We start from the raw sequence: 27,629 nt of genomic DNA, 5'->3' as shown, positions 1-27,629 counted from the left end.
GAACAGCTGCTAGCATGAGTTTCTTAGAAGTAGATACCTTAGGGGTTGCGAAGCAACTCAAATCGCTTGATACGGGCAAGTCTTCAGGTCCAGATTGTATACCGATTAGGTTCCTTTCAGATTACGCTGGTACAATAGCTCCCTACTTAGCACTCATATACAACCGCCCGCTCACCGATAGATCTGTACCTACAGATTGGAAAATTGCGCAGGTCGCACCAGTGTTTAAGAAGGGTAGTAGGAATAATCCATCTAACTACAGACCTATATCATTGACGTCGGTTTGCAGTAGGGTTTTGCAGCATACACTGTATTCAAACATTATGAATCACCTCGAAGGGAACGATCTATTGATACGTAATCAGCATGGTTTCAGAGAACATCGTTCTTGTGCAACGCAGCTAGCTCTTTATTCGCACGAAGTAATGGCCGCTATCGACAGGGGATCTCAAGTTGATTCCGTATTTCTAGATTTCCGGAAAGCTTTTGACACCGTTCCTCACAAGCGACTTCTAATCAAGCTGCGGGCCTATGGGGTATCGTCTCAGTTGTGCGACTGGATTCGTGATTTCCTGTCAGGAAGGTCGCAGTTCGTAGTAATAGACGGCAAATCATCGAGTAAAACTGAAGTGATATCAGGTGTTCCCCGGGGAAGCGTCCTGGGACCTCTGCTGTTCCTGATCTATATAAATGACCTGGGTGACAATCTGAGCAGTTCTCTTAGGTTGTTCGCATATGATGCTGTAATTTACCGTCTAGTAAGGTCATCCGAAGACCAGTATCAGTTGCAAAGCGATTTAGAAAAGATTGCTGTATGGTGTGGCAGGTGGCAGTTGACGCTAAATAACGAAAAGTGTGAGGTGATTCACATGGGTTCCAAAAGAAATCCGTTGGAATTCGATTACTCGATAAATAGTACAATTCTCAAGGCTGTCAATTCAACTAAGTACCTGGGTGTTAAAATTACGAACAACTTCAGTTGGAAAGACCACATAGATAATATTGTGGGGAAGGTGAGCCAAAGGTTGCGTTTCATTGGCAGGACACTTAGAAGATGCAACAGCTTACACTACACTCGTTCGTCCTCTGTTAGAATATTGCTGCGCGGTGTGGGATCCTTACCAGGTGGGATTGACGGAGGACATCGAAAAGGGTGCAAAAAAGGGCAGCTCGTTTTGTATTATCACGTAGTAGGGGAGAGAATTGAGATGGAAGTCATTACAGCAAAGACGTTTTTTGTCGCGGCGAGATCTATTTACGAAATTTCAGTCACCAACTTTCTCTTCCGAATGCGAAAATATTTTGTTGAGCCCAACCTACATAGGTAGGAATGATCATCAAAATAAAATAAGAGAAATCACAGCTCGAACAGAAAGGTTTAGGAGTTCGTTTTTCCCGCGCGCTGTTCGGGAGTGTAATGGTAGCGAGATAGTATGATTGTGGTTCGACGAACCCTGTGCCAAGCACTTAAATGTGAATTGCAGAGTAGTCATGTAGATGTAGATGTAGTGTATCAATGGCCGATTAAAAATGTGTAGTTTCCAATGATGTGAAAACAGAAACAGACTGTTCTCAGTAAGATAACGTTCCATATTAAACTTCCTGGCAGATTAAAACTGAGAGCCGGACCGAGACTCGAACTTGGGACCTTTGCCTTTCGCGGGCAAGTGCTCTACCAATTGAGCTACCCAATCACGACTCACGACCCGTTCTCACAGCTTTAATTCCGCCGGTATCTCTGCCAGGAGGTTTCATATCAGCGCACACTCCGCTGAAGAGTGAAAATTTCATTCTAGAAACATCCCCGGGGCTGTGGCTAAGCTATGTCTTCGCCATATCCTTTATTCCAGGAGTGCTAGTTCTGCAAGGTATGTAGGAGAACTGTGAAGTTTGGAAGGTAGGAGACGAGGTCCTGGCGGAATTAAAGCTGTGAGGACGGGTCGTGAGTCGTGCTTGGGTGGCTCAACTGGTAGAGCACTTGCCCGCGAAAGGCAAAGGTCCCAACTTCGAGTCTCGGTCCGGCACACAGTTTCAGTCTGCCAGGAAGTTTCATATCAGCGCACACTTCGCTGCAGAGAGAAAATTTCATTCTGGGAACATTCCATATACATAGGTTTTCATCCCCACGAACCATGGACCTTGCCGTTGTTGGGGAGGCTTCCGTGCCTCAGCGATACAGATAGCCGTACCGTAGGTGCAACCACAACGGAGGGGTATCTGTTGAGAGGCCAGACAAACGTGTGGTTCCTGAAGACGGGCAGCAGCCTTTTCAGTAGTTGCAGGGGCAACAGTCTGGATGACTGACTGATCTGGCCTTGTAACACTAACCAAAACGGCCTTGCTGTGCTGGTACTGCGAACGGCTGAAAGCAAGGGGAAACTACGGCCGTAATTTTTCCCGAGGGCATGCAGCTTTACTGTATGATTAAATGATGATGGCGTCCTCCTGGGTAAAATATTCCGGAAGTAAAATAGTCCTCCATTCGGATCTCCGAGCGGGGACTACTCAGGAGGACGTCGTTATCAGGAGAAAGAAAACTGGCGTTCTAGGGGTCGGAGCGTGGAATGTCAGACCCCTTAATCGCGCAGGTAGGTTAGAAAATTTAAAAAGGGAAATGGATATGTTAAAGTTCGATATAGTGGGAATTAGTGAAGTTCGGTGGCAGGACGAACAAGACTTTTGGCCGGGCGAATACAGGATTAAAAATACAAAATCGAATAGGGGTAATGCAGGAGTAGGTTTAATAATGAGTAAAAAAAATAGGAGTGCGGGTAAGCTACTACAAACAGCATAGTGAACGCATTATTGTGGCCAAGATAGACTCGAAACCCACGCCTACCACAGTAGTACAAGTTTATATGCGAACTAGCTCTGCAGATGACGAAGAAATTGAAGAAATGTATTATGAAATAAAAGAAATTATTCAGATAGTGAAGGGAGACGAAAATTTAATAGTCATGGGTGACTGGAATTCGGTACTAGGAAAAGGGAGAGAAGGAAACGTAGTAGGTGAATATGGATTTGGGGGGGGGGGGGGGAGAAATGAAAGAGGACGCCGCCTGGTAGAATTTTGCACAGAGCACAACTTAATCATAGCTAACACATGGTTCAAGAATCATTAAACAAGGTTGTATACATGGAAGAAGCCTGGAGATACTGACAGGTTTCAGATAGGTTATATAATGGTAAGACAGAGATTTAGGAACCAGGTTTTAAATTGTAAGACATTTCCAGGGACCGATGTGGACTCTGACCACAATTTATTGGTTATGAACTGTAGATTAAAACTGAAGAAACTGCAAAAAGGTGGGAATTTACGGAGATGGGACCTGGATAAACTGAAAGAACCAGTGGTTGTACAGAGTTTCAAGGATAGCATAAGGGAACACTTGACAGGAATGGGGGAAAGAAATACAGTAGAAGAAGAATGGGTAGCTTTGAGGGATGAAGTAGTGAAGGCAGCAGAGGATAAGGTAGGTAAAAAGACGAGGGCTGCTAGAAATCCTTGGGTAACAGAAGAAATATTGAACTTAATTGAAGAAAGGAGAAAATATAAAAATGCAATAAATGAAGCAGGCAAAAAGGAATACAAATGACTCAAAAATGAGATCGACAGGAAGTGCAAAATGGCTAAGCAGGGATGGCTAGAGGACAAATGTAATGACGTAGAGCCTTGTCCCACCAGGGGTAAGATAGATACTGCCTACAGAAAAATTAAAGAGACCTTTGGAGAGAAGAGAACCACTTGTATGAATATCAAGAGCTCAGATGGAAACCCAGTTCTAAGCAAAGAAGGGAAAGCAGAAAGGTGGAAGGAGTATATAGAGGGTCTATACAAGGGCGATGTACTTGAGGACAATATTATAGAAATGGAAGAGGATGTAATGAAGATGAAATGGGAGATATGATACTGCGTGAAGAGTTTGACAGAGCACTGAAAGACCTGAGTCGAAACAAGGCCCCGGGAGTAGACAACATTCCATTAGAACTACTGACAGTCTTGGGAGAGCCAGTCCTGACAAAACTCTACCGTCTGGTGAACAAGATATATGAGACAGATGAAATACCCTCAGACTTCAAGAAGAATATAATAATTCCAATCCCAAAAAAAGCAGGTGTTGACCGGTGCGAAAATTACCGAACTATCAATTTAATAAGTCACGGCTTCAAAATACTAATGCGAATTCTTCACAGACGAATGGAAAAACTGGTAGAAGCCGACCTCGGGGAAGATGAGTTTGGATTCCGTAGAAACGTGAGCCAATACTGACTCTACGACTTATCTTAGAAGCTAGATTAAGGAAAGGCAAACCTACGTTTCTAGCATTTGTAGACTTGGAGAAAGCATTTGGCAATGTTGACTGGAATACTCTCTTTCATATTCTGAAGGCGGCAGGGGTAAAATACAGGGAGCGAAAAGCTATTTACAATTTGTACAGAAACCAGATGGCAGTTACAAGAGTCGAGGGACACGAAAGGGAAGCAGTGGTTGGGAAGGGAGTGAGACAGGGTTGTAGCCTCTCCCCGATGTTATTCAATCTGTATATTGAGCAAGCAGTGAAGGAAGAAAAAGAAAGAGTAGGTATTAAAATCCATGGAGAAGAAATAAAAACTTTGAGGTCTGCCGATGACATTGTAATTGTGTCAGAGACAGCAAAGGACTTGGAAGAGCAGTTGAACGGAATGGATAGTGTCTTGAAAAGAGGATATAAGATGAACATCAACAAAAGCAAAACGAGGTTAATGGAATGTAGTCGAATTAAGTCGGGTGATGCTGAGGGAATTAGATTAGGAAATGAGACACTTAAAGTAGTAAAGGAGTTTTGCTATTTGGGGAGCAAAATAAGTGATGATGGTCGAAGTAGAGAGGATATAAAATGTAGACTGGCAATGGCAAGGAAAGCGTTTCTGAGGAAGAAAAATTTGTTAACATCGAGTATAGATTTAAGTGTCAGGAAGTCGTTTCTGAAAGTATTTTTATGAAGTGTAGCCATGTATAAAAGTGAAACATAGACGATAAATAGTTTGGACATGAAGAGAATAGAAGCTTCTGAAATGTGGTGCTACAGAAGAATGCTGAAGTTTAGATGGGTAGATCACATAACTAATGAGGAGGTATTGAATAGGATTGGGGAGAAGAGAAATTTGTGGCACAACTTGACTAGAAGAAGGGATTGGTTGGTAGGACATGTTCTGAGGCATCAAGGGATCACCAATTTAGTATTGGAGGGCAGCATGGAGGGTAAAAATTGTAGAGGGAGACCAAGAGATGAATACACTAAGCAGATTCAGAAGGATGTAGGTTGCAGTAGGTACTGGGAGATGAAGAAGCTTGCACAGGTTAGAGTAGCATGGAGAGCTGCATCAAACCAGTCTCAGGACTGAAGACCACAACAACAACAACAGGTTTTCATAAATCGAGACTCTGGTTTCGAGTGACGGTAAGGCACGAATCAGTCCTGGAGGGGTGCTGAGGTGATCTAAACGGCGAAAACTACTGCTGTAGCAAGATGGAAGAGGTCTGAGTTAGACGAGGTCCATTTGTCACTACGTTTTCATGTTACAGTCAGGCTCAAAGTAGATTCGCTGGTAAAAACATGCTCTCGAAAATTATGTTCGGTAAGTCCACGCAGGATATTCGGTACTTGGTTCAAATGGCTGTAAGCACTATGGGACATAACATCGAAGGTCATCAGTCCCCTAGAGTTAGAACTATTTGAACCTAACTAACCTGAGAACATCTCACACATCCATGCCCGAGGCAGGATTCGAACCTGCGACCGTAGCAGCAGCGCGGTTCCGGACTGAAGCGCCTAGAACCGCTTGGCCACAGCGGCAAGCATTCGGAATTTGACTAATGTGTAGACAAATTATTCCAGCGTGCAAAATTGCCGTGAAGGAACAACAAAAATTGAACACCAAATGGGAAGTGCTGTGTTTATAACTCGTATAAGACAGGGATGTAGCCCTTCTTCTGGCTCTGAGCACTATGGGACTTATCTTCTGAGGTCATCAGTCCCTTAGAACTTAGAACTTCTTAAACCTAACTAACCTAAGGACATCACACATAGCCATGCCCGAGGCAGGATTCGAACCTGCGACCGTAGCGGTCACGCGGTTCCACACTGAAGCGCCTAGAACCGCACGGCCACACCGGCCGGCATAGTCCTTCTTCTCTACTGTTTAATCTGTGTTATATCTTCACACATCAGTCGTATCTTTAGACCTACTTCCTATATTTATATACAGGGTGTAAATTTTAAGTTGACAAACAAGAATAATTCGAATAATAAGCTACACACGAAAAAATGTGTAGAATCCAAAGTTGATTATTTTCGACGGGGACATCTGCTGGTGTTAAAATTAGCCCGCCACCCCAGCCCCATGGAGGTGGGGTGGGAGGCAACTTTAAGATTTGAAATGGGAACCCCCATTTTTTATTGCAGAATCAGATTCTACATAGAAAACTACGTACGTTTAGTCTTAAACATTTGTTTTGATTCTTGGTAGTTGGCGCTGTAATTCAAGAAAATCAATGTTCTCATTTTTGCGTGGAAAATGGTTACGTATAAATAAAAAATACTTATTTACTTCTAAATTTTGAGTCGCTAAAACTAAAACTCTCCCTCTCTCCTCATAGGGTGGGGTTTGAGAGAGAGGAATTAGAGTTTTACAAATGTTGACACGAATATTATTTTTTTTCCGCACATTTGGATAAGTTTTGTCATCATTTGTAAAACTCTGATTTCTCTCTCTCAAACCCCACCCTATGAGGAGAGAGGGAGAGTTTTAGTTTTAGCGAATCAAAATTTAGAAGTAAATAAGAATTTTTTATTAATCCGTAACCATTTTCCACGCAAGTACGAGAACATGGATTTTTTTTAATTACAGTGCCAACTACCAAGAATCAAAACAAATAAGACAAAATGTACGTAGTTTTCTTGTAGAATCTGATTCTGCAATAAAAAATGGGGGTTCCCGTTTGAAATTTTAAAGTTGCCTCCCGCCCCATCCCCAAGGGATTGGGGTGGCGGGCTAATTTCAACACCAGCAGATGTCCCCCTCGAAAATAATCAACTTTGGATTCTACACATTTTTTCGTGTGAAGCTTATTTTTCGAATTATTCTGGTTTGTCAACTTAAAATTTGCACCCTGTATAAGTTATATTTTCAAGATTTTAAAAACTTGTTGAATGGTGTACGTTAATAAAAAAGTTTTGTTGAGCACTGAGTAACTACTCGTAATAAGTATTATAAAAGTTATTGGATTCTTATAAACAATCCTTTATTAGTCAAGATTGCAAAAAATATTCATAATCGTTTATAACTAGTGTCTGGTAAAACAACTAGCTGTCTTATGATTAGTTAAGACAAACATCGCTGTGTCTATAATCACCACGCATTAGGATACACATTGTCATCGGTAAAATGCACACTTGTGCATAACAGCAATATAGACTAAGATATTTATACATATACAGCTCCATCAACTTCTGTAAAGTATCGCCCGAGTATATGAGATCGTCGTGAACATTGTACAGTAGCATTGTACCAACATGTGTCGACATATGAGAGTGCGTGTCACAGACCAGCGGGCAGATCGATCCCTGTCACGTAGCAAGAGTGAACAATGGAGCAATATGCGTGTGTAACAGCAGGTAGAACACTCTGCTCTGACACAGGCATATTACTCCATCATTTACACTTTCTATGTGACAGGAATCGATTTGTCCGATGGTCTGTGACAAGCAGTCTCCGTATGTGGATATTTGTTAATACAGTGCTATAGTACAGTGTTTACGACGTTATCATATATTTGGGCGATACATGTGCAGAGTGGTCATAAACAGTCTGTAAAGATCCTAAGGATATTACAGGGTAGGTTGTGCTGAGAAATAACTGTTAAGAAAAAAAAATCGATAAGTGCGCCGTTTCCAAGTTAATTAGCATTAAATTTAGCCAATCATACGGCCCAACAGAGGTGGTGTCGCCAAACGTGTTGTTTGTTTGATTTCCTAAAAACGAACACGAGAGCGATACATACGAGTAAATTGGAACTGAGACGGCAGTACGGATCGAACCCGCGCAACCATTTACGCATTGAGAACAACTGAGACTAATTGTATCTGGTGTGCCACTTTAATTTGCGTGTGCAACGGTCTGATTGGCTAATTCCAGTGCTAATTAACTCGGAAAGGGTTCAACGTATTGAAATCTTTTCTTAACCATTATTACTCAGTACATACTATCATGCAACATGCACAAAAGCTTTTCAGACTGTTTCTGACAACCCACTGTAAATATTCATCATATTTTCAAAAATGTTGGGCTATAATTCTGTTAGGCACGAGTGTGTATTTTACTGATAGAAGTGTGTCTCCTAACGGCCTAATGATTATACTCAAAAATGTTTGTCTTATTTGACCTGAAGACCCGAAACTAGTTATCAATGATCACGATTATTCTTCACGGCCTTGACTAAGAACGAATTATTTATAAGAATCCAATACATTTTAACATTCATAGATACATTATATCCAACCCGCCAGGGTAGCCGAGAGCGCTAGTGCACTGCTTCCTGGACTCGGATCAACTCCGCCCAGCGGACAAACGACGAGCCCCGGTATGTCGGCCAGCCTGGATGTGGTTTTTAGGCGGTTTTCCACATTCCAATAAGTGAATACCAGGCTGGTCCCCACGTTCCGCCTCAGTTACACGACTCGCAGACATTTGAAAACGTTCGCACAAATTCCAAGGCTTACACTATACGCAGACAATTGGGGTACACTACTTCCATCCCGGGGAGTTCGGGGTGGCGGCAGGAAGAGCATCCGGCCACCCTCTGCACCTGACACTGCCAAATCAATAGTAACATGGCGTTGAAGTTGGACAAGGGCCCCAAGAAAGAAAGAAAGAAAGGTAGCTTATCTCCAATCCGACTGTGCCAGGAAAGAACAGGATAATTATCATAGTAGTGGTAATAGTAATAATAATTAAATAATGATAAATCATTATGTATTACTTGTAATATCATGTAAGGGACTATGTGAGAATGATTTAGCCAAAAGTGAATCTGTTTATCATTGTATATGTCACTTACGAGACTAGATGAGTATGAATTGGCCAAAACGAAGCCTTAAAGAAAATAAAAGCAAGGTTAAGAAGTGGGACTGATGTTCAGTGTGAAAGGTTATCAGTGGTAACATTAACTGATGACACAAAATTGTTGAGGCTTTCGTGGTCTCTTGTTGACAAACTTCCTGTTGGCTTCTGTCTCGCGTTCTTCGACCAACGTTCATCTGATGATTTTACTGACGTTTCACCAGCACGAGTGGCTGGCATTGTGAAAGTTTCACCCTCCATTGCTGCCGGTAAACTGGATCCGAGCTCGCGGCCGCAGAGTATAACTGATGATATTGCCAATCTCTAGGAAAGTGAGGACGAATTACAGAATCCGATGAATGGAATGAACAATCTGCTGTGCGTCGTGAGTGTAAACTACAGAAAGACGAAAATATTAAGCAGCAGCAAATATAACAATCGCGACAAAATTAGTGACATAAAAAAGAGACCACATTACAGACGAAGTAAAGGAATACTGCTACTACGGAAGGAAAACAACGCCTCACAGGAAAATCAAGGAGGACATAAGTAGCAGACAAGTAGAGGCTATAAGAGAATTTCTTACCAAAAGAATGGACTAATATCAAACATAGGCCTTAACTGAAAATTTCTGAGAATATACGTCTGTAATAGAGCACTTTATTGAAGTTAGTTACGGGCTGTGGAGAAACGAGAAAAGAAGAGAATCCATAAACATGAGGTGTGTCTGAGAACGACGCTTCGAGCTAAGTGGACGGAGAGGATAAGAAATGAGATTCTCCTCTGAATCGGCAAAGTAAGAAATAAATGAGAAGGCTGACGGGAATAAGGGTCAGTATGATTGGACATGTGTTAAAATACAAGGTGATAGCCTCGATGGTACCAGGGTAGTGGTTTCCCGTCTTTCTGAGGCCACTACCAGTGAGTGTATAATATCACCATCTTCACATCAAGCATTAGGCCTTTTGTTGTTTTGCTTGTTACTGTACCCATTGCTTCCTCCGTCAGCTTCGACTTCCTCTCTCAAATTATCATTATATTTTTATCAATAATACACATTCAGGTTGCCACAAAAGACCACAAATTGACAGCCTGAATGCGTAATATCGGTAAAAATATAATTGAGAGTAATATAATACACTCTGAGACAAAAAACAACGTACCACGAAGGAATTATGCAAATTGGTCACAGGTAGATATTCATAAAGGAATAGACGGAAAACGCAAAATGCTCTATGCCCCGTTTCGTTGTCCTTGATGGCAAGCTGTTCTGGGCTTACATTTCAGCAAGATGATGCCCGCCCGCACACGGCAAGAGTTCCTACTGCTCGTGTTCGTACTTGCCAAACCCTACCTTGGCCAGCAATGTCGCCGGATCTCTCCCCAACTGAGAACGTATGGAGCATTATCGGCAGGGCCCTACAACCATCTCAGGATTTTGACACTCTAACGCGTCAGTTGGACAGAATTTAGCACGATATCCCTAGAGAGGACATCCAACAACTCTGTCAATCAATGCCAAGCAAAGTATCTGCTTGCATAAGAGCCAGAGGCGCGCCAACGCTTTACTGACTTGCTGAATCAGTGAAGCTCTTTTTCTTAAATAAATCGTCCATTTTTTCTGAAACTATAAACATTTTTGTACGTGTACTTCCCATCTGCCGATTTCCGTTCCAATCGAATAATTCCTTACAGTTTGGAAATTTGTGGTAAGGTCTTATGGGACCAAACTAATGAGGTCATCGGTCCCTAAGCCTACACACTACTTTATTTAGCTCAAACTAACTTACGCTATGGACATAACAAACACCAATGCCCGAGGGAGGACTCGAACCTTCGACGGGTGGAGCCGCATACCCCGCGCGGCTGCACTCATGGACTGTGCGGCTGGTCCCGGCGGGGGTTCGAGTCCTCCCTCGGGCATGGGTGTGTGTGTTTGTCCTTAGGATAATTTAGGTTAAGTAGTGTGTAAAATTATGGACTGATGACCTTAGCAGTTAAGTCCCATAAGATTTCACACACATTTGAACATTTTTTGAACTACCCCGCGCGGCTAATTCTTTAGAGTGTATAACACACAGTGAAGCACCAAAGACACTGGTATAGGTATCCGTATTCAAATACAGAGACATGTAAACTGGCAGAATACAGCGATGCGGTCGGCAACGCCTATATAAGACACCAAGTGTCTGGCGCAGATGTTGGATCGCTTACTGCTGGGTTATCAAGATCGAAGCAAGTTTAAAAGTGGTGCTACAACCGGCGCACTAGCAATGGAGTACAGCATCTCCGAGGTAGCGATGAAGCGGGCATTATCCTGTACGACAATTCCACTAGTATATCATGAATATTAGGAATCCGGTAAAACATCAAATCACCGACATCACTGTGGCCGGAAAAAGGTCCTGCATATACGGGACCAACGACGACGACTAAATACATGCTACCGGTGACGACAGTCTCCATCAACACTTACAATGAAGTACAAAATCAAGCCATACAAAAGTGGCAACATAAGGTACTGAAAATATAGCTCTCGTATATGTGGACCCATGTGCCAAACTGACCGTACACAGAGAAGAGTAATGGTAAGTAAAACAACTGTCGTAAACAAATGTCGTTATTAGTAACCATACAGACAATCATTGGCTTTCAAAGAACATAGCCAGAGGGAAATATACAATGAAAACTTCGATTAAATACTATATGAATATGAAAGCCATGGGGTAAATCACGCAGGCGTAATATTTTAGGAAACGCGAATTACGTAAAGTACTGACTGGAAATAAGTACAACAAAATACTCGAACTTCATGCTGAAAGTTAGCTTTAAAATGACACTGAAGCACCAAAGCAACTGGTATAGGCATACTTATTCAAATACAGAGGTACGTAAACGGGCAGAATGCAGCGGAGTGGTCGGCAACGCCTAAATAAGAGAACATGTGTCTGGCGCAGTTGTTAGATCGGTTACTGCTGCTACAATGGCAGGTTATCAAGATTTAAGTGAGTTTGAACGTGGTGTTATACTCGGCGCACGAGCGATGGGACACGTTATCTCCGAGGTAGTGATGAAGTGGGCATTATTATCCTGTACGACAATTCCACTAGTATATCATGAATATTAGGAATCCGGTAAAACATCAAATCACCGACATCGCTGTGGCCGGAAAAAGGTCCTGCATATACGAGACCAACAACGACGACTAAAGACAATCGTCCAACTTGACAGAAGTGCAACCCTTCCGCAAACTGCTTCAGATTTTAGTGCTGGGCCATCAACAAGTGCCAGCGTGCGAAAGATTGGATGAAACATCACCGATAGGGGCTTCCGGAGCCGAAGGCCAAGTTGTTGTACCCTTGATGACTACACGACACAAAGCTTTACGGCTCGCCTGGGCCCGTGAACACCGACATCGGACTGTTGACGACTGAAAACATGTTGCCTGGACGGACGAGCCTCGTTTGAAATTGTATCGAGCGGATGGACGTTTACGGGTATGGAGATAACCTCATGAATCCATGGATCCTAAATGTCAGCAGGGGACTGTTCATGCTGGTGGAGGATCTGTACTGGTGCGGGGTGTGTGCAGTTGGAGTGATGGGACTCCTGATACCTCTAGATACCACTCTGACAGGTAACACGAACGTAAGCATCCTGCCTGATCATCTGCATCCATGTCCATAGTGGATTCCGACGAACTTGGGCAACTCTAGGAGGACAATGTGACACGCCACACGTCCAGAACTGTTACAGAGTGGCTCCAGGAACACTCTTCTGAATTTAAACACTTTCGCTGGCCACCAAACACCCCAGACATGACCATTATTGAGAATATCTGTGATACCTTGCAACGTGCTGTTTAGAAGGGATATCCATCCCCTCCTCCTGTTACAGGCCTGCATGCTTCGTGGTGTCAGTTCCCTCTTGCACTGCTTCAGTCATTAGTCGAGTCGATGCGATGTCGTGCTAGTGGTGCCCCTACGAGATATTAGTGGCAGTTGACCCTAAATAACGAAAAGTGTGAGGTCATCCACATGAGTGCTAAAAGGAACTCGTTTAACTTCGGTTACACAATAAATAAGTCTAATCTAAAACCCGTAAATTCCACTAAATACCTAGGTATTACAATTACGAACAACTTAAATTCGAATGAACACATAGAAAATGTTGTGGGGAAGGCTAACTAAAGGCTGTTTTATTGGCAGGACACCTAGAAAATGTAAAGACCTATTAAGGAGACTGCCTACACTACGCTTGTCCGTCCTCTTTTAGAATACTGCTGCGCGGTGTGGGATCCTTACCAGATAAGACTGACGGAGTACATCGAAAAAGTTCAAAGAAGGGCAGCACGTTTTGTATTATCGTGAAATATGGGAGAGAGTGTCACAGAAATGATACAGAATTTGGGCTGGACATCGTTAAAAGAAAGGTGGTTTTCGTTGAGATGGAATCTTCCCACAAAATTCCAATCACCAACTTCCTTCTCCGAATGCGAAAATATTTTGTTGACACCGACCTACATAGGGAGAAACGATCGCCACGATATAATAAGGGAAATCAGAGCTCGTACGGAAAGATAGAGGTGTTCGTACTTTCCGCGCGCTATACGAGACTGAAATAATACAGAATTGTGAAGGTGGTTCGATGAACCCTCTACCAGGCACTTAAATGTGAGTTTCAGAGTATCCATGTAGATGTAGATGCAGATGTGGATGTAGGTAGATGCACCAGTTTGTTTGGCTCTTCAGTGTATTATAATAGAATAATCAGATATTAGCTACTAGCTCCCTTTTTCCCCTCTTTCATCAACATTAGTCAACATTAGCGTCTAAGTTAATGTTAGAATTAAATAGAACTTTCTTTGTGAACATTTATTTGTAAAATGACGAAACAGAAATGCGAGGTGGCGCAGTGGTTAGCACACTGGACTCGCATTCGGGAGGACGACGGTTCAATCCCGTCTCCAGCCATCCTGATTTAGGTTTTCCGTGATTTCCCTAAAATCCTTTCAGACAAATGCCGGGATGGTTCCTTTGAAAGGGCACGGCCGATTTCCTTCCCAATCCTTCTCTAACCCGAGCTTGCGCTCCGTCTCTAATGACCTCGTTGTCGACGGGACGTTAAACTCTAACCACCACCAGAAATGATATTACGTTTGTTAAACCACGAACTAATGAGTCAATGAGACAACTGATCGTGTTTACTTCTAACAAGCATCTTTTGTAGAATAATGGAGCAATTCTCATTACATCGCGATTGCTACAACTTAATGTCAGAAAAGAAATCTAACCATCCAGACTGAGGGAACACATTCGTGGAAAAACATCCTACCTCTGCACCAGTACTCTCCCTAGCAACATCATCTTCACCCATACTCTGCACCCCCATTTAAAATCAGCTAAGTTAAATTGTATGCACTATACTTATAGTTAGTATTAATGGACAGGCTCCACAGCAACGCAGTAGCCATTATGTGATTATTGTTGTGTTATGGTGTCGATTAATTAGTGTATGTGTTACAAAGAGGATAATGAAGTAATTTCCTGTCCCTTGAAGGAATTACCTACAACTCGGAGGATGCATTGTTACGGGATGTCTAAGCATATACGACGTAGATGTCTTAATTCTACTGTCATAGATGCACGGTACAAAGTACGAGGGAGATGTTGGTACATCCGTTTCTTGAGATGTTATCTCTGCCATATTGTATCATGTGTAAACGATAGTATTTGTAAAAAAAAACGGAATTTTTGATAACTGATGTAATCGATATTGCAGCCTTATGGAATAGTGATAATAATAATGATCTTTTAAGAATAACTAAGTTTTCTGACTGAAACACAATTCAACAATTTTGTTTTTACCCCTCAGAAAATTACATTTTACCGGTCAAATGGTAATGACCAATAGATTGGGAACCACTGTTCTAGAGGGAGTAGTATGGAGCAAAAATGACGGGGGAATATTCACGAGAAATACAGGTAACTGAAGATGTTGGGTACTGGTGCTACTCGAAGTTGAAGAGATTGGCACATAAGGGATATTGTTACGCGTTCAACCAGTCAAACTGTGGATTACGAACTTCGTCCCCTTCTTCCAGTCCATCGCAATGTAGTTTGACAAGAACGAAAGTAATTCCTCATGACAGAGAGGCCGAACTAGGAAAAAGGAGTTGGGTCATAGTTTGGGCGACTCCGAAAGTTGTCATTGCTGCAGATTATCTTCCTATCAACTGAAACGTCCCCTTAGAATAATTATACATGACTGTGCTTAAACTGACACGCAATATTTTTAGCGCAACGCAATCTGACTTTCAAAAATCCCTACAAAAGAATGGCCCTGACTAACATTAACCTATACGTTTCACAAATCACTTACCTCACAAAAATCTTCGTTACTCGAACTACTGCAAAACAGCGAGCGCCACAACTGCCAGCTAAATAAAAGATTCTAACTACGGAAGGCACTAACTACTGACAGGCATAGTTAGCAAATGAAAGATTTTAATAGAGAACAAAAAATGTATTTACCTTAATAGTCATAATATATATAGCAGTTCATGACATCCATTCTTACAAATCTACTGTTTCTGATGGACACACCTCCAGATTATCCATTCTCAAAAATCCTCCATCTCACTTCCCCACATCCACCACTGTTGGCGGCTCACCTCCAACTGCGCAACGCTACGCGCTGTTAACATCCAGCTGCCCAACACTACAATGGCGAATATTACAACAATGCCACCCAGCCACAGACTGCACGCAGCACAGCCAGTGATTTTCATACAGAGCGCTACGTGGCGTTACCAATATAAAAACCTAAACATCCTACTTACACAACCTTTGATGTCTTGGTTCTGCACCTTTCTACCTGGTTGTACCCAACGGTAACGCATCTGTTGAGCATTGGTCGTCGGAGGTGGGGTTTGTGGTCTGTGGCCTGCACTTTGGTCTGTAGCAGGTACGTACGTCGTAGCAGGTACGTACGTCAGAGTTCTGCAGTGGCCTCTTGACATCGAACACGTAGACTCGCTATTAATGTTGCGGTTATTCTGGGCCCTGTTCAATCGGAGGACTTCGTGCTTCGACCCACGTGTTCTGTACTCGGGTGGTGAGCTGACTAAGTGGTAAGGCCTGAAGTGATCAACACCTCACGCAACCAGGACACCATTTACTATTTACAGGACACGAGACGTGCAGGGGCTATGAAAACGCCACATGAACAGTCAGTAACACTTGGGAATAAAACAGAAATTATTTCTAGTTGTGTCTCTTTAAATGTGGATAAATACAAGAAGATGTTTATAGCACATAAAAGGAAATCCATAGAATCCTATTAAGAGATCAGTGGTGACCTTGTAATTCCCTTCACCCTCCACCCCCCGCACCACTCACCCATCCCCGTTTCCACAATTCCTTAAAGAGCGGAACTCCTTTGTATAAACCAGTTTCAAACCTCTGATTAGAAATGAGATAAAGTGTGAAATATTTGATTATAAGCATGTAAAACCTTTATGGTTGAAGACACAAAAGCGTTTTATTACTTCGCATTATTCACCCTTACACTAATGAAAAGTTTGGGAAAGGTTTGAAATTATGTTCAAAGATTATTGGAAACACTAACAAGGGAACCTCCCCATCGCACCCCCCTCAGATTTAGTTATAAGTTGACACAGTGGATAGGCCTTGAAAAACTGAACACAGATCGATCGAGAAAACAGGAAGAAGTTGTGTGGAACTATGAAAAAAATAAGCAAAATATACAAATTGAGTATTCCATGCGCAAGATAGGCAATATCAAGGACAATGTTAACTCAGGAGCGCCGTGGTCCCGTGGTTAGCGTGACCAGTTGCGGAACGAGAAGTCCTTGGTTCAAGTCTCCCCTCGAGTGAAAAGTTTAACTTCTTATTTTCAGTTTATGTGACAAACTCTTATGTTTTCATCACTTTTTTGGGAGTGATTATCACATCCACAAGAAAACCTAAATCGGGCAAGGTAGAAGAATCTTTTTACCCATTCGCCAAGTGTACTAGTTAGGTGGGTCGACAACATATTCCTGTCATGTGACGCACATGCTGTCACCAGTGTCGTATCGAATATATCAGACGTGTTTTCCTGTGGAGGAATCGGTTGACCTATGACCTTGCGATCAAATATTTTCGGTTCCCATTGGAGAGGCACGTCCTTTCGTCAACTAATCGCACGGTTTTGCTGTGCGGTCGCAAAACACAGACACTAAACTTATTACAGTGAACAGAGACGTCAATGAACGAACGGACAGATCATAACTTTGCGAAAATAAAGAAAGTAAAATTTCCAGTCGAGGGAAGATTTGAACTAACAAACTCTCATTCTGCAGCTGGTCACGCTAACCACGGTACCACGGCGCTTCTGAGCATATGCTGTACTAGATGTTGTCTATCTTGCGCATGGACAACTCAGTTGGTATATTTTGTTTATTTTTTCATAGTTCCACACAACTTCTTCCTGTTTTCTCGATTGATCTGTGTTCAGTTTTCCAAGGCCTATCCACTGTGCCAACTTATAACTAAATCTGAGGGGGGTGCGATGGGGATGTTCCCTTGTAAGAGCTGTCATTACCAAACGCTGGATCAGTTTATATGGGTAATTTGCTCTCCGTTTTAAGAAAGGCTAGTTTCTCACGTGTCTTAAAGGTTTATGACGTCGTATCTCCTAAACTATGTATCATACAGTGATATAATTTTTCAAGTACGTTCAGTGCTACGTGTTGATGCCATCCGCAAAATGTGTTGCGAAGAGTTGTGTTTCACAGTAGCGAAGATGATCAAGTGCTAATAGCTCTTAAGCTATGCATTTTAGAGGCTATGTTCCCATATGGTTTTGCCTTGTCACTGCTCTGAATATGGAATACCTTTTTCTTCACACACCCTGTAAATGAGTGTATTAGGAGAAGCGCATTGTTGTAAGAGTTAGCCAAAAATTGGTAACACCATTTGGTTTTCCATTTGTAGCTGACCAGACAGGTCATTTGTAGCCACGCTGCCACTCTGCATGCTGACGCCCCGGCGCCAGGAGGAAAGCGACTCGGGGTGGGCGTGTTTGCCGCGGAGCCAAGGTCTGTGGCGGGCGGTAGTGCGGCCGCGTCTCGCGCGCATGCGCACGCGCACGCCGCTGACGCGTCCCCGTTCGGGAGCGGCACGTGGAGGCGCAGCCGCGGGCCCGGCCGCACGTGCACGTGACGTCAGAGCGACGCCCTGCGCTGTTGCCGCCGGGGGACGGCCGCGAGGTCGCTCTCTGGTCAGTGCGGCCGCGAGCGCGCTCTGGAGGGTGCGACACCAGCATTGGGCTCGCACTGCAGTGACCGGAGAACCACGTGCATGCAGTAATTCGTGACTTTGGAAAGGCGTTTAATTCAGTACCTCACAAGGGAACCTCCCCATCGCACCCCCCTTAGATTTAGTTATAAGTTGGCACAGTGGATAGGCCTTGAGAAACTGAACACAGATCAATTGAGAAAACAGGAAGAAGTTGTGTGGAACTGTGAAAAAATAAGCAAAATATACAAACTGAGTAGTTCGTGGCAAGATAGGCAACATCAAGAACACTGGAAATGCAGGAGCGCTGTGGTCTCGTGGTAACGTGAGCAGCTGTGGAACGAAAGGTCCTTGGTTCAAATCTTCCATCGACTGAAACATTTAATTTTTTATTTTCAATTTATGTGACAAACTCTTATGTTTTCATCACTTTTTTGGGAGTGATTATCACATCCACAAGAAAACCTAAATCGGGCAAGGTAGAAGAATATTTTTACCCATTCGCCAAGTGTACAAGTTAGGTGGGTCGACAACATATTCCCGTCATGTGACGCACATGCCGTCACCAGTGTCGTATAGAATATATCAGATGTGTTTTCCTGTGGAGGAATCGGTTGACCTATGACCTTGCGATCAAATGTTTTCGGTTCCCATTGGAGAGGCACGTCCTTTCGTCTTACTAATCGCACGGTTTTGCGATGCGGTCGCAAAACACAGACACTAAACTCGTTACAGTGAACAGAGACGTCAATGAACGAACGGACAGATAATAACTATGCAAAAATAAAGAAAGTAAAATTTTCACTCGATGGAAGACTTGAACCAAGGACCTCTCGTTCCGCAGCTGACCACGCTACCACGGGACCACGGCGCTCCTGAGTTCAAGTAGTCCATGCTGTTGCGTATGTGGCCAATGGACTACTCAGTTTGTATATTTTGCTTATTTTTTCACAGTTCCACACAACTTCTTCCTGTTTTCTCAATTGATCTGTGTTCAGGTTTTCAAGGCCTATCCACTGTGGCAACTTGTAACTAAATCTGAGGGGGGTGCGATGGGGAGGTTCCCTTGTCAGTAAGGCAGATAAAAAAGCGATGTACGTACCGCATCCATATCCCGTTTCTGCATCCGCATACTCCTTACGGACCACTGTGCATTTTAAAATATTGTAAAACATTTTAACCTGTCCCGTACGCTGGAGTCCTGACAGTTAGTTTGCGCCTGGCACGAATTTTTGTCTGCTGACCACGAAATCCACATTTCGTAGACTGAGGACGTAGAGGTCGATCACGACCACATTTTAATACGTAGATACTTCAGAAAGTAAGTTACACATGCTGTCTCACGCTAAGACCACTGCGTGACAGAAGAGAGTATATGTTGCAAGTTTCCTGTCGGCACAGTTCTTTTACGGTGCGGATAACAGGTGCATCACAGTGTGTGAATGAAACTGCATAACAAACTGCAAACGTGTTACATAATTGAATTACACGGAACAACACGACTCTTGTGGACAAAACGTGTAAACTGGACACAGATACACCGTGAAACTCTGGCGTTCCATGGACCACATACAGACGCAGTGAAATGGTGCCATCAATTTGGCAAAGGCCGCAAATAGTTGGTCGGGAAGTCCAGATCTACTTCGCTGCAAACTCGAGAACGTATGGGGGGGAAAGAGATTTTCCAAACGGTTCAAATGGCTCTGAGCAATATGGGATTTAACATCTGAGGTCATCAGTCCCCTAGACTTGGAACAACGTAAACCTAAGTAACCTAAGGACATCACACACATGGTTCTAGGCGCTACAGTCTGGAACCGCGCGACCGCTGCGATCGCAGGTTGGAATCCTGCCTCGGGCATGGATGTGTTGAAAGGTGGCTACACTGAGCCACAGCGCCAGAGATCGCTAGAGAGCATTGTTCCGCCGCCTCCACGGGCTGTCATTATTGAGATGTGCTAGAAGTCAGTGCTGAGATGTCGTAGTGAGGAGTGTTTGTTGAGATGAGCTAGTAGGCAGTGCTTGCTGAGATGTGATACTGAAAAGTTCTTGTTGAGATGTGATAGTAGCGAGTCGGTGTGGAGAGATTGTAATGTCTAGAGTGCTTTTCATCAATATAAATTAAGGTAACAAACTACTTTTCTTTTCTTTCTCATTATTTCAATGTCCTGAATAATGCGTCATTACAGGTTCAGTCAACAAAGCATCTGGCTTGTGTTCTTGTATTAGAGTGTAATTCTGGTTTTCTTGAGTAATTATGGTATTTCTATTTTCTTTAATTAATTCAGTATAAATGATATTTAAAATTTCTTGTGTTGTTGAAGAAGAACCGTGCCAGATGCGTACGTTGAGTCATACTTCCACACACAGAACAGTTACACTTGTGCTTTGGTTTCGTAGGTTTTATAGTTGCTGGGGACTTAATTAATTAATTGTGTTAATGAAAATTTCCATTTCATTCTTTGTTGTTGTTCTATGCAGTCAGATTGCGTAATAATACTGGCCAGGGCCAACCGTTTACGAGACTTCGTAACCGAACAGACAGCTACTAAATCAAAAAATTAAAAATATTTTCATTACATTATAAATAAGCCCCCATGCACGTGGCGACCGCTGCTTCGGATCGTCCCTTGGAATTCTTCTGATTGTAAAAATAGTAGACAGTAGTATTGTTGTAGTAAATTGTAGTTAGTAATTGTAGTCTATATTGCATGTGTAGATTTGGTAATTGGCATTCTTCTGATGGTATTTTTCAAAATTTAATATTGGTTGTCTTGTCTATGGGTTTGACAAATTAGTGCAATTATTTCAATTGTTCGTTAATCGTGTTTGAAGGAAGCGTTTCGTGTGAATGGTATTGTTGGTGATAACGTGTTATATTCTCTGTAATTTTCGTACTGTGACGAGTTTTGTATGTTTTGTAAATGATTACGCGATCGATGAAAAAGGCAAAAATGATGGATAGTCAGAATGACGAAATTGTTGACATGGCGAACTCGCCAACACAGGACAACAGTACGATAAATAATGAAGTTGAAAACAATTTAATAAGCAGGGAAAATAGTCCAGAACCCTTTCAAAATTTTTCTCAATCAGAAAATTCAGAGAATACGAGATTAACGATAGAAGATTCTGGAATAGTATCGAACACAGATAGCTTTACAGCTATGACGAAGGAAACTGGTTTTGCGGGAAATGTTAGCGGCGAAAAGAATTGCGAACCGGCTACTATGGAGCAGTTGATGGGTGCAATATTAAATCTGGGATCACAAATGGGAACAATGGTAACACAGATGGGAACAATAGAAACACGAATGGAAACAATTAAAACAGAGATAGGAACACGGTTAGACTCACAAGGATCTGAATTAAAAACAGAGATGGGAATAATGGGATCACAGTTACGATCTGAATTAGAAACAGATAGGGGAACAATGGAAACACGGTTAGACTCACTGGGATCACAGTTGGGATCTGAATTAAAAACAGTGGGATCACAAATAGGAACAATTAAAACAGAGATGGAAACAATGGAAACACGGTTAGACTCACGAATAGGGACATGTTTCAAAAATATGAAAGATGAGTTAAAGAAAGAAATCAGAGAAGAAGTACAACCGATTTTGAATTCTCACAATAGTAGATTAATTGCAGTAGAGATTAGACAAAGGGAACAGGATCGAGAACAGGAAGAAAGAGATCGCGTGATAGTACAAAAATTTTCAGAGTTAAATTTACAACGTGCACACGATAAGGAAGAAATATTTGAGAGAATCGAGGAATCCGTACCAAATGACAGAGTAAATAACTTAACGCAAGAGTGTGAACAGTTAACTACTAAATGTGACAATACTGAAACCCGAGTCGCGACACTTACGGAAGACGTAAATAAACAGAAAGAGCAATTAGGTGACTTATCGGAAAGAGTTGAGGAGATTTCAGATAAATTGACAAATCTTAGTTTAAATGGGGATAGAGATTCAGATGATACAGCTCCATTACCATTTGCAGAAACCGAAGAGTACCAGAACATAAATAAGCATGTTGAAAATCAGGGAAAGTTTAATGAACGCGTTAAAAGGGAAGTAGAGGCATTACGAAAGCAAGTCAAACAAGTCGAAGGTGAAATCGTAGGAAAAGACAGCAGAAGAAATTTAGAATCACAGATAGCAGAGGGCTTTGAAGAAGATAATTTGTTTCATTTACGGGACGCAACAAGAGAGCGCCAGGCGCGCGAACTTGATAATAATCGACATTCAAACTGGGACAGACGCGGTAGGTCTTTGTCGCCACGAGGCGAAAACTTTGACTATAAACACTTTTTGACTGTTCGGAAATTTAAGATCTTCCGCAATTCTAAAAATGACATACATCCATGTGCATGGTTAGATCAATTTATGTATGCACTCCCACCAAATTGGCCATTAAGTCACAAACTGGAATTTATGTGTGGATATTTAGAAAACGAACCGGCGACGCGGATGCGCGCACTCATTAGAGATTGTAATAACCTAAATGATTTTTATCATGCATTTCTATCGGCATATTGGTCCGAAAACACGCAAGACAGAGTCAAACACAGTCTTATTATGCAGCGTAATTTCAAACAGTCTGAGTTCCGCACGCCAGCGGAATATTTTGAAGACATGATTCGAAAGAATCAGTTCCTTTCCAACCCTTATAGCCCGACTGAATTAATTCGCATTTGTTTAACTAAGCTTCCACAATTTATAAGACAAATTGCTTTAGCTGGAAGATGTAAAGACGACATTGAGACTTTCAAGACTTTGTTACAAGAACTTGAGTATGACAACGACGACGGGACTTCCTGTAACTTTTTCAGTAACAGTAATTACGATAGATTTTCAGAGAAAAGGGATAGTGATCGGAACGGGCGTTATATGGGTAATTTTGAGAATGACAGACGTAACAGACAGGACAATAGATACCAGCCTTATGACAATAACAGACGTTCTAACAGAAATTACACAGACAATTATAATAACGGTAATTCGTACCGGAATGATCAATCATACGGAAACAGTAATCGGTATCATCAAGACAGAAATTATTCATACAATAATAGAAACTCTTACTACAGAAATAACCAGGGTAGTAGGTCTAACAATAATTTCAGAAGTGACAGTCGAAATTATACAAGAAGTAATTATGCAGACAGACAGGAAAACAGAAATTTTAATAACAGACACAACCAAGAATTTGCATCTAACAGACAGGAAGGACCTAATTGGCATCCTCCGCGTGACAGAAATTCAGAGAGACAAGTGGAAATAGTAGAAATTGATCCGCGAAATGTCGGGAATAATCAAAGACGTGACGCAAACAATCGACAATGACTAGCAGCTTCGGCTTCTGGCAGCAATATAGACGGTTCATGAAAGTAATGACACTACGACTTTACACTACGTACGCCTGGAAGACATGAGAGACATTTTGCTAGATGAAAAGGAAAATAATGTAGACGCATTTTTACATCCTGTTATTGAAGTATGTGTGGGTAAGAATAAGTTCACTGCAGTTTTAGATTCTGGGAGCCCATTGAACGTCATTAGTGAATCGGTTTTTCGTATATGTGAAAGAACTATTGCCTGTCCTGTGTTACCTATTTCTAAAACTACAATTCGAGGAGCGATTTCTGGAAAAGGTGTGGAAGTTAAACAACAGACCAACCTAAATTTCATTTGTCAAGGATACGAATTTTCTGCTAATTTTATTATTGTTCCATTACTCAGTACACAGATTATATTAGGTATGGAGTTTCTTAACGCACATAAGGCAATTTTGAACTTTAAAGAAGGAAGTGTGAATTTGACTGTTGCCGGAATGCCGAAATGTTTGAAATTTTTCGAGTGTTTAGCAAGATCTGAATCAGATACAAAATGTTTAAGGTTTCTTACTTCTGATGCTTTCGTTGAGCATTATGACTACAGTGTGTTTATTCATGACAATGACAATAGATACAGAGACGCGATGGAGGATATAATTAGTAGCGAAGAATTAATTAATGAAAAGGTTAAGAAAGCTGAAGTGCCAGATGACGTTGCAAAAGAAGAGCTGCACCATATTTTGACTTCACATGCTACAGTCTTTAGTCATCACACAGGAACTATACAAGGCTTACAATATTTATTTAAAGTAAAAGAACATACACCATTTCGCGGGAAAACGTACGCTATTCCTTTGGCTTACAGAGACAAGGTTAAGAATGAACTTCAATACATGTTAGATCAGGGCATTATTGAGCCAGCAGTCAGCCCTTATACCAGCCCATTACACGTTGTTCTTAAAAAGGATGGGTCAATTCGTTTGGTTCTGGATTCCAGACAGATAAATAATATCATCATTCCTGAAACTGACCGTCCACAAAATTTAGATGAACTTCTTCAACATTTCCATGGAATTAAAGTTTTATCCACGATTGATATGCGCGCAAGTTTTTGGCAAATAGAACTCCACCCTGATTGTAGAAAATATACTGCTTTTTTAGCCTTTGGTAACTGTTACCAGTTTCGGAAATTACCGTTTGGACTTACTGTATCTTCAGCAGCATTCATTCGTAGTTTAAATGAAATTTTACCTGTTTATCTTTTGGCAAATAGAACTCCACCCTGATTGTAGAAAATATACTGCTTTTTTAGCCTTTGGTAACTGTTACCAGTTTCGGAAATTACCGTTTGGACTTACTGTATCTTCAGCAGCATTCATTCGTAGTTTAAATGAAATTTTACCTGTTTATCTTCGTGACAATATTACTTCTTATGTTGACGACATTCTTATTGCTAAACGTTCTTGGAGTGAGCACAACAAAATTTTGGGTTCATTATTACGTATTTTTGCGCGAGTTGGCATGACAGTGAACTTAGAAAAATCTGAATTTGGTCGTTCTCAGGTGAAATTTCTCGGTCACATTATTTCTACAGAAGGTATTCTTCCTGATCCAGAAAAATTAGACGCTATTCGTAATTATGCTGTTCCTACCACAAAACGTGATGTTCGTAGTTTCCTTGGTGTCTGTAATTTTCTTAGACGCTTTGTTAGATTGGACAATTTGGCCACACCTCGTTTATGTGAACTATCTGGAAAAAATTCTAATTGGTGTTGGGATGAGGAAGCTCAGTCAGAATTTGAACAACTTCGTGATGCTTTAGTTGCTGCTCCACTTCTTTCACATCCGGATTTATCTAAAGATTTTTGTTTGGCGACGGACTCATCATACAAAGGCCTAGGTGCACATTTATTTCAAGAGATAGAAGAAAACGGCGTTGTAGTACAGAAGACTATTGCATTTGGAAGTCGTGTTCTCTCTAAATCAGAGAAGAATTATTCGATTACGGAACTTGAAGCTTTGGCTGTTGTATGGGCTTTCACAAAATTTCGCACATTTTTGTTTGGCAGACATACTAAGGTTTACACCGATCATCGAGCTCTGGAATTTCTTATGTCGACAAAATTAACTCATGGCAGATTGTCACGATGGGCGTTGTACCTACAGGAATTTGATTTTCGTATTGTTTACATACAGGGATCTTCAAATATTGTTGCTGATGCTTTATCACGTGCACCTATGGGTTTGAAACAAAGTGCTGAAGAGGACGGCAAAGAAAACCATTATTGTTTGATGTACATTCAAGGTGTTGCGTTTGAAAACTTTATTTCGTCTTCGCTCCAGGACATCGCTAAGGAGCAAAATAAGGATCCAATCTGGAAGGACATTAAGGAGAAGTGGAGGAGAAAGGAAAGCGTAGCGATCAGACAGAATTATTTAGTTCGCAATGATATTCTTTTCAAACGAAAATCGGTCGACAACTCTGTTTGGTTAGTTTGTATTCCTGATGAGTGGGTCAATAAATTGATTTGGTACACACATTTCGGTTATGCGCACTTTGGTCCCAGAAAATGCTTTCATAAATTACGAGAAAATTGCTACTTCAGTAATATGGAAAAACGTATTCGATCTGTTCTTGCCAAATGCAAATTATGTCAAAAGGCTAAGCCGCCAACAGTTTCGCACAGAGCACCGTTGTTTCCTATCATTCCAGCGAAATTAAAGGACATGGCTGCAGTCGATTTGTTCGGTCCAGTGGTTCGTTCTACTAATGGTTTTGCGTACATTTTCGTAGCAGTGGAATTGACATCAAAATATGTGTGTTTTACACCTTTACGCAAAGCAACAGCTCGTTCAGTATCTAATGCTTTCATCAAACATTTTCTTAAAGAAGTGGGTCATGTTGATAAGGTTATATCAGATAATGGATCACAGTTTCGCTCTAAAATTTGGCTTCGTACTCTACGGCGTCGTAAAATTAAACCAATCTTCATTTCACTTTTTCACCCTCAATCTAACGCTTCAGAAAGATGGATGAAGGAAATCAATAAATTGTGTCGTCTTTATTGTCATCAGAATCACAGAACGTGGGATCAGTATCTTCATCTTTTTCAAAACATTCTGAATGAACTTCCTAATGATTCAACTTCTTTACCGCCTACACTGATATTAAAGAATAAAGCACCGACAAATCGCATTTCTGAAATCGTTCCTTTTCCGCCTTCACGGAAACTGCGGCATTCTGAAGTTGTCAACCTGGCTCTACAAAATATTGCATCGGCGGCTGCTAGAAGAGAGAAATCAGCGAAACGTCCTGGTCGTTTAAAAATCTTGTCAGTTGGTCAAAAGGTATTAATTAAGTCCCACCGTTTGTCTCATAAAGGAAAAGGCTTGTGTCGCAAATTTTTTCTGCTTTATAACGGTCCATATAGAGTTCGCAAAATTATTCATGATAACACTGTTGAAGTAGAAACTCTTAAATCTCGACGCTCTAAGGGAATACATCACATATCGAACGTTAAAATTTTTGTGGAATGACATACTCTTGAGAAACTAACAGTTGTATGTAAAAACACGGAGAATGCAAGAGTACCGCGCTTTGTTTTGGCGGCGGCACATACTCAAAGCAACAGTCAGTCTGCGCGCCGCACAAGGCAGTCGTTGACCGCAAACAATCACTTTCTACGTCACGCGCCTACAGCTGATCGAGCGCTCAGTGCGAATGCACTGACAGACGTAAACAAATACACAGTCTAATTTCTCCGACTAAATTCTGTATAAAGCTATAAGGACTTCATAAATTATGTTATTAACGTTCAGTATTTTTCAGGATACGGTTGTATAAAATATTTAAGACCTTCAGGTAAATTCGGTGCGTG

The sequence above is a fragment of the Schistocerca nitens genome, chromosome 4 (genome assembly GCF_023898315.1).
Source record: "Schistocerca nitens isolate TAMUIC-IGC-003100 chromosome 4, iqSchNite1.1, whole genome shotgun sequence".
Taxonomy (NCBI): domain Eukaryota; kingdom Metazoa; phylum Arthropoda; class Insecta; order Orthoptera; family Acrididae; genus Schistocerca; species Schistocerca nitens.
The sequence above is the reverse complement of the archived record's forward strand: the minus strand, read 5'-3'. Positions refer to the sequence as shown.